The sequence below is a fragment of the Chiloscyllium plagiosum genome, chromosome 17 (assembly GCF_004010195.1).
Source record: "Chiloscyllium plagiosum isolate BGI_BamShark_2017 chromosome 17, ASM401019v2, whole genome shotgun sequence".
NCBI classification, from domain to species: domain Eukaryota; kingdom Metazoa; phylum Chordata; class Chondrichthyes; order Orectolobiformes; family Hemiscylliidae; genus Chiloscyllium; species Chiloscyllium plagiosum.
Window position 1 is genome coordinate 69,024,864 of NC_057726.1, and position 15,797 is coordinate 69,040,660.

The window sequence follows — 15,797 nt, forward strand, 5'->3', positions numbered from 1 at the left end:
CTCTAATCAAAGCATCCAAGGTCATTGGCAAAGAACTGTAAAATGGGATTAGAACAGTTAGGCGCTTATTTATAACTAGCATTTGATTGGCCAAAAGGCCTTTTTCTGTAATGTAGACGTCAATGCGTATGGGACTCAACCATAAGTCAGTATCGCAAGGTGACGAGCCTTTACGCTCTGGCTCAAGTGCCAATGCACTGAAAGATAAGGTACAGCAAGGCACATAAAGGCATGTAAAGGTAAAGTAAGGCAAGTATGGCATGGCAGGGATGTGGAGCAATCAGTCAGTGCACTCATTCCTGGAAATATTGAGGAAAGGCTAAACAAGCTAGGCCTCTACCCTCTGGAGTTTAGAAGAGATGGAGGTGACTGAATTGAAACATATAAGATTGTGAGGGGACTTGACCAGGTGGATATCGAAAGAATGATTCCTCTTTGTGGGAGAATCTAGAACTAGGGATCAGTCTTTAAAAATAAAGGATTATGGATTTAAGGCAGAGCTGAGGAAACGTTTTTTGTCTTTTACAGGTTTGCGAGTAATTGGAATTCCTTTCTGCCTTTCTGGAGGTCATGGCGCAGAAACTTTAAATATTTCTGAAGGCAGATATAGATAGATTCTGGATGTGGGTTTGCTCGCTGAGCTGCAAGGTTCGTTTCCAGATGTTTCGTTACTCTACGAGGTAACATCTTCAGTGTGCCTCAGGCGAAGCAATTCTATTTACATGTTTGGGTTTCTTTGGATCGGTGGTGTCATTTTCTGTGGTGAGGTTATTTTCTGTGGTGAAATCACTTCCTGTTCCTTTTCTCAGGGATTCTTGTTAGATTCTTGATTACCAAAGTTAAGGTTATCATAGATATACAGGAACGTACAGTAGAGTTGGATAGATAGATAGATAGATAGATAGATAGATAGATAGATAGACAGATCAATAGAAAGAAACTTAATAGATAGATAGATAGATAGATAGATAGATAGATAGATAGATAGATAGATAGATAGACAGATCAATAGAAAGAAACTTATTGTTACTTGTGTTTGTGAAAATACAGTAAATATGTATTCATCACTATAATAACAGCACTATTTAGTTATATAAATAATATATAAAAATTAGAAATAAAGTTAAGACAAAGTTAAGTTCATTCCATGGCCTCTGGATTTCACTGCCAAAGACTGGGGCCTGCCCAACAGCAGAGGATGGAGGGCTGCTGTAACTGCTAAGGACGAAAAATCAGTTCAGCTTGAAGCAGCCTTGAAGGATTGAGTGGCCAACCTTGTTCTATGTTTGTACGTTAGATGTGGCACCTTATCAAAACTTTCTGAAAATTTCAAATAAATCACATCTGCTGGGTTCTCCTCATTAACTGTACTATATATATCCTCAAAACAAACCAGTAGATTTGCAAAGCATAAACCTTTCATAAATCCTTTCTGATTCTCTCTGACGCTTTCACTGTTTTCCAAGTACTGTGCTTTTAAATCGTTTGTAATGGACTCTAACATTTTCCTACTAATGGTATAAGTGTGATAATTTCACAGATCATAATTTCCTATAATGTTATTTCTTAAAAACCAACATTTTCCCAGCTGCCATCAGTTCTGAGGAAGGGACACTGGACCTCAAATGTTAACTCTGATTTCTCTCCACAGATCCTGCCAGACCTGCTGAGCTTTGACAACAATTTCTGTTTCTGTTGTTGTGGTTGTATGTAGCTTCCATCTCTTTAAATTCCTTTTTTTTAAAATTGTGGGATATATTGCTGCTCGCCAATTCCTAGAAAGTGTTCCAGGATCCATAAAATCTTGAAGAAATGATCCCCAATGCATCTACTGTTTCAAGGGCCACTTCCTTAAATAATCTGGGTTGTAGATGGTTGACCATTTGGGATCTATCATCCTTAAATCTCATTCAGTTCCCCAGAACTATTTCCCTACTAATGCTTATTTCCTTCAGTCTATTTGTCTCATTAGGCCTGTCTTCCCAACTTTATTGAGACCTTATTCGTGTTCTGCTTTGTGAGGACAGAACCAAACTGTGTATTTAATTGGACTGACATTTCTTTGTTCCCCAAAATGACTTTCTCTGTTTCTGACTGTGAGTGACTTAAATTTGAGTGAGCTACTTTTTCTTTCCTCTTCACATAACTCTAGAAACTTTTACAATCATTTAGCATGTGCCATGCGTGCTTACTCTCCAATTCTACTTCCCACTCATGGTCAATCCCTTTGTCCTCCTTTGCTGAAATCTAAAATTTTTCCAGTCCTCAAGTCAGCTAGTTTTTTTGTTTAATTTGTATGCCCTTTATCTGATTATAATATTACCCCTAATTTTCCTTTACAATATATATTAAATTTGAAGGAACAAAATGTAACGTCTCAAAGCTTGCAGATGATACTAAGTTTGGTGACAGGATGAATTATGATGAGGATGCAGAGATCTTTCAGTATGATCTGGAAAAATTGGGTGAGTGGGCAAATCAATGGCAGAAGCAGTATAATTTGTATTAATATAAAGTTGTTCACTTTGGAACCAAAAACAATGTGGCAGACTACTATCTGAGTGTTTGTAAATTGGGAGGGGGAGTGTGCAATGGAACCTGGGTGTCCTTGTGCACAAGTTGCAGAAGTAAGCATGGAGGTACAACTGGCGGTACAGAAATGCAAATCTTATGTTTGTCTTCATTGCAAAACGTTTCACGTACACGAGCAAGGATATGTTGTTGCAGTTATACAGGGCCTTGGTGAGGCCACACCTGGAATATTGTCTGCAGTTTTGGTCTCCTTTTCTGTGAAAGGAAACTCTTGCTCTTGAGGGCGAGTTGTGAAGTTTATCCAGTTGATTCCAATGACGTCGAGACCGACGTATGGGGAGAGATTGACCAGGTTAGGATTGTTTTCACCGAAGTTCAGATGAGTGAGGAGGGATCTCACAGAGACTTATAAAATTTTAACAGGACTAGACAGGGTAGATGCATGGAGATGTTCCCGATGGTGGGTGTGTTCAGAGGTCACAGTCTGAGGATTCAGAGTGGACCATTTAGGATGGACATAAAGAGACATTTCTTCACCAAAGAGTGGTGACCCTGTGGAATTCATTACTGCAGGAAGTAGTTGATGACAAAGCATTGAATGCATTCAAAATGTGGCTAGATATAACATGTGGGGCGAGTAGGATCAAAAATTATGAGGAGAAAGCAGAATTAGGCTATTGAGTTTTACAATCAGCCGTGATTGGGATGAAAGGCAGAGCAGGCTTGAAGGGCCAAATGGCCTCCTCCAGCTCCTATCTTCTATGTTTCTGTGTTTCTGTTTCTGAGCAATGGTTAGGCCCTAGTTCCTGTTTTACTTTCCTGCCACACTTAAATACAACACTGCAGAAATATTTACTACTAATACCAGCAAGCATGTATGTGACAGTACTGCTGTATTTGAGCATCAGAAAAGATCATTTGAGTTCAATACGTTTACAAAGTAAGTTGGAGCATCATTTGGGGTGGCACGGTGGCCTCAGTGGTTAGCACTGTTGCTTCACTGTACCAGGAACCCAGGTTTGCTTCCAGCCTCAGGCGACTGTCTGTGTGGAGTTTGCACATTCTCCCCATCTCTGCGTAGGTTTCCTCTGGGTGCACTCGTTTCCTTTCACAATCCAAAAGATGTGCAGTAAGGTGGATTGACGATGCTAAATTGCCCACACTGTTCATGGATGTGTAGGTTAGGTGCATTAGTCAGGAGAAAATGCAGAGTAATCAGGTCGGAGAATGGGTCTGGGTGGGATACTCTTCAGAATGTCAGTGTGGTCGTTTTGGGTCGAATCGCCTGTTTCCACACTGTAGGAACTATTTCTTTGGGTCATTCTTTGTACTGACCCATCCAGAAGTCATGCTATAAAGTGCTTTTCTCCAAGTTATGTTTGTATACAGAAAATTTAAAAAATATAAAAAAGGTATTACGTACTATAAATACAATTTTCATTGACTGTTTTCATGGAAGTGGAATTTAACTTTTTAGATTAGATTAGATTACTTGCAGTATGGAAACAGGCCCTTCAGCCCAACAAGTCCACATCAACTCGCCGAAGCGCAACCCACGCAGACCAATTCCCCTACGTTTATCCCTTCACCTAACACTACGGGCAATTTAGCATGGCCAATTCACCTAACCTGCACATATTTGGACTGTGGGAGGAATACGGTAAGTCAAAATTATTCTTTTGACCACAGAGAAAGGAATGTTCAGAAATGTGACAGCATTTCATAAAGTGCATAAAGAAAATTGGTTCCACCGGCAAGGGCAACAGCCATAAGAAGGTACAATATAGTAAACCAAAGAATTACAAAATCAAAGAATGCCCTCAGCATAGCAATAATTCAATTAGCCTTCCATCCCCGCATTGACACTCTGGAGGAGAAATCAAGTAACGTTTTTCAGTTTCACCTGAGTGCTGCAACTTTTTGTGCTCAACAGAAAATAATCCAACTCCATTTTACATTCATACGTTTCCCTTCTCTGCAAACATATACACTATCTTAGATTACTTACAGTGTGGAAACAGGCCTTTCAGCCCAACAAGTCCACACCAACCCGCTGAAGCGCAACCCACCCAGACCCATTCCCCTACAATTACTCCTTTACCTAACACTATAGCCAACTCACCTAACGTACACATTTTAGGACTGTGAGAGGAAACCAGAGCACGCGGAGAAGACCCACACAGACACGCGGAGAATGTGCAAATGCCACACAGTCACTCGCCTGAGGCAGGAATTGAACCCGGACCTCTGGCACTGTGAGGCAGCAGTGCTAACCACTTTGCCATCGTGCTGCCCATCGCAACGCCAGTTGATGAAGAATCAGAGACTTTATCTCATAAGAAGTATATTGGTATTCTGGTGAAAGCTTAATTCATATATATGTCTTAGCATCTGTCTGCACCATGTAGGCCCATTCTACAATCACACTGTGCCTTCATCCATTTTTTAAAATTATTGTCGAATTGACTGCACCTGACATTCTCACACGTATTTATTTATATTCATCATTCAATCGTAAATTCCCAGGCGAGGCCAGCATTTATGGCCTCCCCAAATGAGCATGAGAAGTTAATGTTGAGGAGAATTCCTGAACTACTAAAGTTCACATGGTGCAAGTAAAATCAGTATTTTGTTCAGTAATTAGTTTTAGGACTTTCAATGCAGAGACAGGGCTGTTTGAGCTGCCAACTTCCAATTAAACATGCTGTGAAAGTTGGAGCTGAACGTACAGGAGATACTGTTCCCAGGTGCCTGCTGTCCTTATTATTCAAATTGGGAGAGGTTTTATATTTAGGAAGTTCCATCATGGGAGAGCAAAGAAATATTAGAACACAAGTGAAAGGAATGGACTATTGGGCCTATCAAGTCTGTTCAGGCTTTCAACTAGATTATAGATGTCATTCCAACCCCACACCATTTTCTGTTGATGTCTTTCACTTAAAAAAAAATCATTTACTGTTATTACCATACTCCATGACTGGCCCTCAATATTGCTCTTTGTGGAGAATTGTGATGGCTCATTATCCTCTGGTAAAGAAATCCTTCCTCTTCTCAGTCTGAAGTATCCTCCCAATACTCCATGATGTTGGTTCAGATCCCTCCTTACCCTCTCCACAACTGCCATAATCAGTGAAGGGGAAATATCCTTCCTGTATGTACCTTGGTGAGTCCTCTAAGGAATTTGCGTGCTTCAACAAGAACACTTTTATATCTTTGAAACTGTAGTGAGCATCAGCTCAATATTTTCAAGCTTTCCTCTTTGGACCATCACATCAGCTAACTCTATGAACTTTCAATACACTACCTTTATGGCAAGTATATCCATCCTAAGCACAGGAGATCAAAACTGTGTACAATACACAATAGGTTGGGTGTCTGTACAATTACAGTGAAGCTCTTTTCTCCTGTACCCAAAATACGTTGCAATTGAGGCCCAAATAACACTTAACTTGCTTATTCCTTACTATTCCTCTGAGTTAAATTTCAGTGACTCTTATGATAAAAAATGAACAGATCCCTTTAGGAAGTGATCATTCCCAAACTTCCACCGTTTAAGATGTCCATTTTCTGTTGTATTCCAACCAGAGTAGATAAGTTCACACCAACTTCGCATTTCATCTGCTAACAGTCTTGCCAATTCACTTTTTTCTGTCTAAGATCCCAGAAAGTCCCCTAGCATTCTCCTCATAACTCATAGTTTCATCTAGAATTGCATCATCCACAAACTTGGAGATATTACAATTAGATACTCCACATCTAACTCAGTTATACAGATTGTGAGCAGCTGGCATCACAGCAGTTTTCTTTGTGGTACCCCATTAGTCTCACACTGTCAAGGCGAGGGTGATCCATTTATTCCTATTTGTTCCCTTTCATTGAAAAAGCAATGCATGCAAAATATTAACACTAATCCCAAGTGTGTGAATTTTATAAAAATCCATTTATATGACACCTGATCAAAAAGCTGCTCAAAATCCCAATACACAACATCCATGAGATGGACTTAAGTTTCCTGGTTGATACATTATCCTAAAACTCCAATAGATTTCATAAACATTTTTTTCCTTTTCTAAATCTACTTTGACTCTGCAAATACAATCATTATCCAAAATGTCCAGCTATCGGAACCTTTACAATAAATACTAACATTTTCATGATGAAGAGTCATCTAGACATGAAACATTGGCTTGCTCTCCCTTCACGAATGCTGTCTAACCTGCTGTGATCTCCAGCATTTGTTGTTGTCAGTACAGAATCCAGCACCAACAGTAATTTGCTCCAGCAATCTCAACAGGTGTAGTTCACCGTGGACAGATTAGATCATGGCAGGAGTTGCACCAGGCCCAACTGAAAATGTGCTACTGAACCAGCAGAGCTCTAACACAAACTTACCTGCATCAATTGCTGTAGAGAGTGCCAGGCTTTCACCAAATCAAGGGATTAAAACATTTTCTTCAGTGCAGCTTCAGGTTAATGTTAGTGAAGGAGAACATTTGAAAATGCACTGGCAAGTGAAATCAGAGACAGGTCAAAATTTACATTCTGAAAGCTAGTGGATTCATCTGCATTACCCTAAAATAAAAATCTTCAGTGGGTAAACCAGCCAGTTCAAAAGAAGCGTCATACTGGACTTGAAATGTTGTTGCTGGTGTGACTTCATTGATGCAGACTGAATTGCTCAGTTCCTTCAGAATTTTGGAAAGCGTGGATGACTGTGGGACCTTGCCGTATTCTGCTGAATCAAATGAACATGTAAGTGTTATTGATAGCCAAAGGTACAGAGTTCTACAGACAAAGAAATGCTCTGAGACCACAGATATCAGTCTTCAGCTAGTTTGATTGACTCCAGGTGATATCAAGAAATGACTGAAGACCCTGGATACTGCAAGGTCTATTCCACCACACAATGTTTTGGTAATTGGTCTGAAGACTTATGCCCAGAGCTTTTGACACTCTTAGCCACGTTGTCCCAGTACAGCTGAGCCATTGAAAATGTGAAAAATGTCTTGGTATATACTGTACCCAGAAAACAGGAGAATCTATCTTGTTCAATTCCGGCTGTAATAAGCTACTCTCTTTCTTCAGTATGGTAATGGAAGGGATGATCAACAGTGCAAAAAATCAGCACTTGCCCAGCGATCATATGCCAATGGGGAGGCGATAGTCTAGTGGTATTATCAGTGGACTATCAACCCAGATAATGCCTGGGGAGCCGGGTTCAAATCCGATCACAGCAGATGACAGAATTTGAATTCAAAACAAAATATGGAGTTAGAAGTCTAATAATGACCAGGATTCCATTGGTGACTGTTGGAAAAACTCGTCAGGGAAGGAAATCGGGCATCCACATGGCTGATCAACATGTGACTCCACTCTCATGGTAATGTGGTTGACTCTTAACTTCTCTTTGGGCAATTGGGAATGGGTAATAATTGTGGCCAGGTTAGTGAAATCCTCATCCCATGAATGAATAAAGAAAAATAGTATATATCCTCTTTTAGGCGAAAGTGAGAACTACAGTGTTGGAGATTAGAGTTGAGAGTGTGGTGCTGGAAAAGCATAGCAGGTCAGGCAGCATCCAAGGAGCAGGAGAGTCAATTTTTCGGGCAAATGCCCTTCATCACGAATATATTGTTTGTTGTTGGGGTAAAGTTTGTAACTCCTGCCATTACAGCAGTGTATACTCACATGACTTGGGCTGCAGTAGTGCAAGAAGGCACCTCATACCAACCTCCCAGGGGTAATTAAGGATGTGTAACAAATGTTGACCCAGCCAGCAAAACACAGTTCCCCTGAATTGTGTAAAAAAAATCAAATATTGTTTGTTTGCATTCAAGATTTTTAAAAGGGCAATACGCAATCTTATGCTGATCAGAGGAAAGGTATATTTGCATCACAGAAGGGTAAGACACTACTGATTTATCAGAGTACAACAATCTCCTCTTTATATTTAAGCTGATTACCATTACTGCATAGCCTGAGAGCCAATAACGTCTGGGATAACCATTGCATGTAAACTTATCATTAACTGAGAAACAAATTGAAGTGATAAGTACAGGCAATGAGATTGGAACTGTGAATTTATTAAATCATCTAATGACTCATATAAGATACAGTACATATACAATGAAGTATCTTACCTTTTTCTGAATTCTGCTCCAAATTTTCTGGAGATCATCATCTCTATTCAACAACAAGCAGCCTGTATGATTGGAACATTGTACATTCGCGATGAACATCCTGTTCTTCCATTCTTCCTCATTGCCTATGCAATTGTCCTTTCAGAGCATTTCCCAATCCTGCAACCTCTATCAATAAGAAAAAAAAGGAAGTGAAAGCATAATGGAAAACTAAAGACGGCAAAGCCCCATTCAATTCACTGTCCTTTTAGATCTTTCTGTGTTCTGCCCACATCAAATGGATTGAAAAATTTAACAAGGTAACTCACCGCCACAAGGCAAAATAGATCCTGATGGGTAGCCTCCTACCAGGAGTCAGGATGTGAGGAAGAAAAAACAATCTGAAGATAGAAAAGGCGTGTAAAGGCATGAAGTGTAAAGTTACATAATCATGGGGGACTCCAATATGCACGTGGACTGAAAAAATCAGGTTGGTAGCAGATCCCAAGAAAAGGAACTTATAGGTTATCACTGAAATGTTTTTGGCAACATTTTATGGTAGACCCAAAGGGGGACCAAGCAATTCTTGATTTGGTAACATGTAATGCGGCAGACTTAATTGGGAGCTGAAGGTTAAGCAATCCCTAGCAGGGAGAGACCTTAATTTGATCAAATTCATCCTGCAACATGAGAGGTAGAAGCTCTCATTGGCAGCACGGTAGTACAGTGGTTAGCACTGCTGCCACGCAGCGGCAGAGACCGGCGTTCAATTCCCACCTCAGGAATTTGCACATTCTTCCCGTGTCTGCGTGGGTTTCCTCCAGGTGCTCCGGTTTCCTCCCACAGTCCAAAAATGTGCAGGTTAGGTGAATTTGCCATGCTAAATTGCCCGTAGTGTTAGGTGTATGGGAGTGGGTCTGGGTGGGTTGCGCTGTGGGGTGGGTCGTTGTGGACTGGTTGGGCCGAAGGGCCTGTTTCCACGCTGTAAGTAATCTAAAGCTCGAATCAGATGTAATGGCATGACAATTGAGTGAAAGTAAATATAAAGACATGAGGAGGAAGTGGCCAGAGTTGGATGGGGAGCCTAGCAGGGAAGATGTTGGTGCACCAATGGCAGGAAATTCTGGGCATAGTTTGGGACACACAGCAGAAAGTCATTCCAAGGAAAAAGTGGCATACGAAAAGGAGGATGAGGCAACCAGGGCTCACAATGCAAGGCAGAGACAGCATAAAACCAAAAGAAAAAGCATACAATGTGGTGAAGATGAGTGGGAAAACAAAACATTGGGAAGCCTTTACAAACAAACAGAGAATAACTGAGAAAGAAATAAATGAGAGAAGATGAAATATTACAGTAAGCTCAGTCATAATATAAAGAGAAGATTACAAGAGGTTTTTATAGATGTGTAAAACAAGAGAGCGGCAAGTATGGATATTGGATTGCTGGAAAATGAATTTGGAAAGTTAGTTGGAAGACACAAAGAAATGGCAGAACAACTGAGTAAGTACTTTACATCAGTCTTCAAGGTAGAAGACACCAGAACTTCAAGAGAGTCAGTGAGCAGTGGTGAGTACAGTGGCCAACAATCAGAAGTGCTGGGGAAGCTGAAAGTTCTGAAGATGGCTTAATTATCCAGACCAGATGCAATACATCACAGAGTTCTGAAGGAAATAGCTCAGGAGATGTTGCAGGCATTAGTGGCGTTCTTTCAGGAATCACTGGCGCCAGAGAGGGTCTGATGGGACTGGAAAGTTGCTCATGTAACAACACCATTTGAAAAGGGAGGGAAGTATAAGACATGAAACTACAGATAGGTTAGGAGAAAAAGAGGACTGCAGGTGGTGGAGATCAGAATCAAGAGTGTGGTGCTGGAAAAGCACAGCAAGTCAGCAAGCATGTGAGGAGCAGGAGAATAGACCTTTCAGACATAAGTCCTACATCAGGACTGTTTAACCTGACCTTAGTCTTTGGCAAGATTTTAGAGTCCATTCTTAAGGATAAGATTCCGGAGTAGAGTCAAAGAATTATTCAGCATGGAAACAGGCCCTTTGGTTAAACCAGTCCATGCCAACCATGCTCGCAAATTAGCCCTACCTACCTGCACTGGCCCTTATGCCTCCATAACTTTCTTATTCATTAACTTATCCAAATGTTTTTCCAATGTTGTAACTGTACCTGCATCCAAACCTTCTCTGGCAGTTCATTCCACCCATGTGTGTAAACAAGTTGCCCTCATGTTCTTTTTAAATCTTGCTCCTCTCACCTTCAGAATATGTCCACTAGTTTTGAATTCCCCTCACCCCAAGGGAAATGGCCCTAGTTCTTCACCTTGTGCATGCTCCTCACGATTTTGGAAACCTCAACAGGGTCACCCCTCAACTTCCAATGCTCCAGTCAATAAAGTCCCAGCCTTTCCATTCTATTTTTTGTCTCAAATGCCCTACTCCCAGCAATATGTTGATAAATCTTTTCTGAACCCTCTTCACTTTAATAATATCCTTCCTATAACAGTGCAACCAGAACTGCACATTCGAGAAGTGGCTTCACCAACATCCTGCACAACCTCAACATAACATCCCAACTCCTATGCTCAAAGATCTGAGCAATGAAGGCAAGTGTGCTAAATGCCGTCTTAACCATACTGTCCAACTGTGATGCAAATTTCAAAGAACTATGTACCTGAACACCTGGGACTCTATTTTCTGCAACACTATCCAGGGCCCGACAATTAATTGCATAATTGTTTGCATCACCAAAATGCAATACCTCACATTTATGTAAATTAAACTCTATCTCCCACTCCACAATCCATTTACCAAATTGACCAAGATGTCTTTGTAGTCTCAATGTATGGCAAAATAGGGCTGAGTCTGCACAAGAGAGATCATGTCTGACAAATCTGTTAGAATTCTTTGAGGAGGTAATGAGCAAGTTAGGCAAAGCAGAACCAGTGGACGCGATCTACTTGGATTTCCAGGAGAACTTTGTCAAGGTGCTGTGCAGAAGGCCGCTAAATACAATAATATCCCATGGACTTAGGGGCAAGGTACTGGCATAAATGAAGGACTGGTTGACTCACGGGAGGCAGAAAGAGAAAGGTTAAAGTCATATTTATCATCAGAGCTATCAGTAACTTGTTGAGTTCCACGGAGGTCCGTGTTGGTACCCCAAACATTCATGTTCCACAATACAATCTGGATGGAGGAACTGAGGGCATTGCTGCTATGTTTCCAGATGATGACAGGTTGATGGAAGGATAGTGTTCATGAAGCAGGGAGGCTGCAGAAGGACTTGGACAAACCTGGAGAATGTGCAAAGACGTGGCAGATGGAATACAATGTGAGCAGGTGTGAGGTTACGTGCATTATTAGGAAGATTGGAGGCATCGACTGTTTTCTAAATGGGGAAAGGCTTCAGAATTCTGAGCACAAAATGATTTAGGAGTTCTCATTGAGGATTCTCTTAAGGTTAAATGCAGGTCCAGATGGCAATTAACAAAGCAAATGCAGCATTAGCATTCATTTAAAGAGAGTTCGAATGCAAGTGCAGTGATGTACTGCTAAGGCTGTGTAAGGCTCTGATCAGACAGCTTTTGGGACATTCTTAGCAGCTTTGGGCCCTCTATATAAGGAAAGATATATTGACATTGGAGGGGTCCAGAGGAAATTTGCATGAATAATCCTGGGGAAAGGATGATCAACAGTGCAAAAAATCAGCACTTGCCCAGCGATCATATGCTTTTGGGACATTCTTAGCAGCTTTGGGCCCTCTATATAAGGAAAGATATATTGACATTGGAGGGGTCCAGAGGAAATTTGCATAAATAATCCTGGGGATGAAAGGCCTGTCGTATGACGAGTAGATAAGGATTGTGGATCTATGCTCAGTGGAGTTTAGAATGGTGAGAGGGATGCTCTTTGAAACTTACGGAATACTGAGAGGCCTGAATAGAGTGGACATGGTGAAGAGGTATGCACTAGTCGGAGAGACTTGAACAAGAGGACAGTACTGCAGATTGAAGGGGTGACCTTTTAGAACTGAGATTACGAGGAATTTCTTCAGGCAGAAAGTAATTAATCTGTGGAACACATTCCCTCAGGAGGCTGCAGAGGCCAAGTACATTGAAGACAAAGGTAGGTTCTTGATTAATAAAGGGATCAAGAGACAAGGGGAGAAAGCAGGAAAATGGAGTTGAGAAATGGACCCGCCATAATCAAATGGTGAAGCAGACTTGCTGGGCTGAATGGCCTAATTCTGTTCCGAGATTTTGTGGCCTTCTGGTGTTTAATGCTTAATCCCAATTTAGTTCATAAATTTTCCTCAGTTCTTTATTGTTATATCAAGCAAAAAGCAAGTGCTGTCATGTCTGCATTAAGGGGATTCATTGTTGGACAATGTCCCAATCATCCATGCCGACCATTATCCCAAACTAATCTAGTCCCACCCGCCTGCTTTTGTCTTATAATCCTCCTTTCTTATTCATGTATAAATCAAAATCGCTCTTAACCATTCACCATGATGTGGAGGTACTGATGTTACACTGGGGTGGACAAAGTTAAAAATCACATAACGCCAAGTTAAAGACCATCAAGTTTATGTGGAAGTACTAACTTTCCGAGCGCTGCTCCTTCATCAGGTAGGCTCATCAGAATGCGACAGCAATGTAATGAAGAAGCAGGGCTCTGAAAGCTAGTACTTCCAAATAGACCTGTTGGACTATAACCCGGTAGTGTGATTTCTAACCTTTAAACGTTGTAACTGTACCGGGATCCATCACTTCCTTTGGATGTTCATTCCAAACACAAACCACTCTCTGTGTAAAAAAAAATCAAAAATGCTTGCTTTTAAAATTTTTCTTCCTTTTATATTAAATATTTTACTCGTACCTATATGCATATATTTTATGAATATTAACTCCTCAGGAGGGGTATTTTGTCATATTTTATCTCTTGACAGCATATCCCTTCAAATAATTATTGCAGCGTTCTCCACATCAGCTTTACTTTTTCATGGCTAAAAATGATTAGTCTGCCTTCTTAATGTTCACCCTGTTGTGCCATTTACTTTAAAGTGAAAACTGGTAGCTTTCAGTAACCCCAATCATTCATTGCACACTGTAAAATAATCTCTGACCCCTTTATTCGGTTTTCTCTGTAAAATTGCTTGCACCAGCAACTGATACCGGAGGTAATGTGGTTTGCAAACTTACATTTTCAAACCCCCCCTGTTTTGATGCATGTTCTAATTTCCAATTCAATATGATTACTTAATCTTACTAACCTGTTAATGTAAACTTAATAGCAAAAGCGGCACTATGTTTATCGTGACCTTGTACTCAAGCGCGTTTGGGTGGGACAGTTTCATTCAGTTGCGGAACCAGTCGAGAAAACGTGAAATTATCAATTCGCTATCTTGCCTGCCAATGTTCCGTGTTTGAATGCAAAACGCAAGGAGTTCAGTAATTTGAACTTGACACAATTTACTCGGCCTCTGAATGAATATTTACCCCAGTGCGGATTCCCAACATTACCGGCTAAATAAGGCCAAATTCGGGAATTATTACCTTGTTTTTTCATTTAATTTGACACCAGATGGACCAGAAGTGTCATTGTTTACTGATCGTCGATTAAATGTCATTGATAACTGCATCCTCACCCTCGTTATTTAATGGAATGATGACTCTTTTCTGTGACTTTGGAAGGTCAGTCTGGAGAGAAGCATAAGGAATTCCACGTGATTTATAGTCCGTGCTTTTTTGTTAAAGTTCATTTTTGGTCACTTGGTACACGAGAAGTTGCAAATATCACATGATTATCTGCTATGACAAAATATAGAGGAAAGTTCCAATGCACACGAATCAGACATGGCAAATTTCAGCGGTTAGCCATTATAAATTCAGCGATTTTAATCTGGAACGTGAATAAAATCTCACAGAAGTCATGGGTCCAACTTAATACTGAACTCTGAGCCACTTCTGCATCAAGCCTGATTTCCACTTGAAACAAGATGCCGAATTATTTCGATTATTGTTCTGCTGGGTGCTGGATAACGTTATTATCTGAGAAGCATTGGCGTTTATAAGATACTCTAGAAACCATACTTATACTATTGTGCCGAGGGAACAGGCAATCGCATAAACTGCATTCATTTCCCGGTGGAATGTCTATCATTATTTCTTATGAAGGAAGTAATAGCACATTTGGAAAATCCTAATAGAATCAAACAAATTCATACGTTATTTTTTCGAAAGATAATAATACTTTACGCAGAATTTAGAGTTATTCGAGGCCTGGTGAAGTCGAGCCACGTGAAAAACCAATCTAAAAGAACATCGAACACGAACATAAGGTGAAACAAGCGGTGGACGGGTTCAGTGAATAGAAAGATGTTAAGCAGGTGGGAGTATCATCTGAGGAATTTGGTGGGGAAAAGAGAAATCAGTAAGTAATTTAACTGGATGTAAACTACAAAATGATGTGGAATATAGGGATATCCGTGTCTTTATAAGAAAAAAAAGTTAGCACTAAGAAACAGCAAGCATTTGGTAGCAGAATGAGTCTTTATTAGTTGGGCGATCTGGTACAAACAGAGGAAAGGCTCGCTAACAGCTATCAGGGACATTGATGAGATCGGACCTGAAGACTGCGACAATTTTGGTCCCCTGAACCAAGTGATAACCTTCAATTAGAGACAGCTTACAGGAGGTTGTCTGGGTTGTTACTTCCACTGGGAATTGCAAAAAGCTTTCAAAGAAAGAGAGATAAAAAAAAGAGTCTTCTATTAATTCAGCATTCAGATATGAGGTGAAGACTTCTAATGCAGTCCAACAGGAATAAATATAAACCGTTTTAAAAATTGACTTTGTTCAGAAGATATCAGTCGAGATCATCTTTAGGATCAACACGTGCTGAAGCATAATCATATTGGACGAAGGAATAATCAATTCTTGCCAATAGACGGACGTTGTGGTGAATTTACAGCAGAGCAGCCTCAGATTGGGTGAGATTCTGCAAAATCTCTGTAAAATTGCATGCATCAACAACTTATACCGGAGTTAATGTGGTTTGCAAGCTTACATTTTCAAAATTCCTCCTGTTTTGATCCATGTTCTAATTTCCAATTCAATATGTTTACATTATCTTACT

At 40.4% G+C, this 15,797-nt stretch overlaps 1 long non-coding RNA gene across 1 annotated transcript; it reads right to left on the reverse strand.

Annotated features, from left to right (window-relative positions):
• Positions 1 to 6,388: 6,388 nt before the first annotated feature.
• On the reverse strand, positions 6,389 to 9,053 carry LOC122558694. The gene is made up of 4 exons (XR_006314229.1): positions 8,981 to 9,053; positions 8,673 to 8,840; positions 8,221 to 8,324; positions 6,389 to 7,264 (listed from the first exon to the last, which is right to left on the reverse strand). It is a non-coding gene; the product is annotated as an uncharacterized LOC122558694 (long non-coding RNA).
• Positions 9,054 to 15,797: the final 6,744 nt, after the last annotated feature.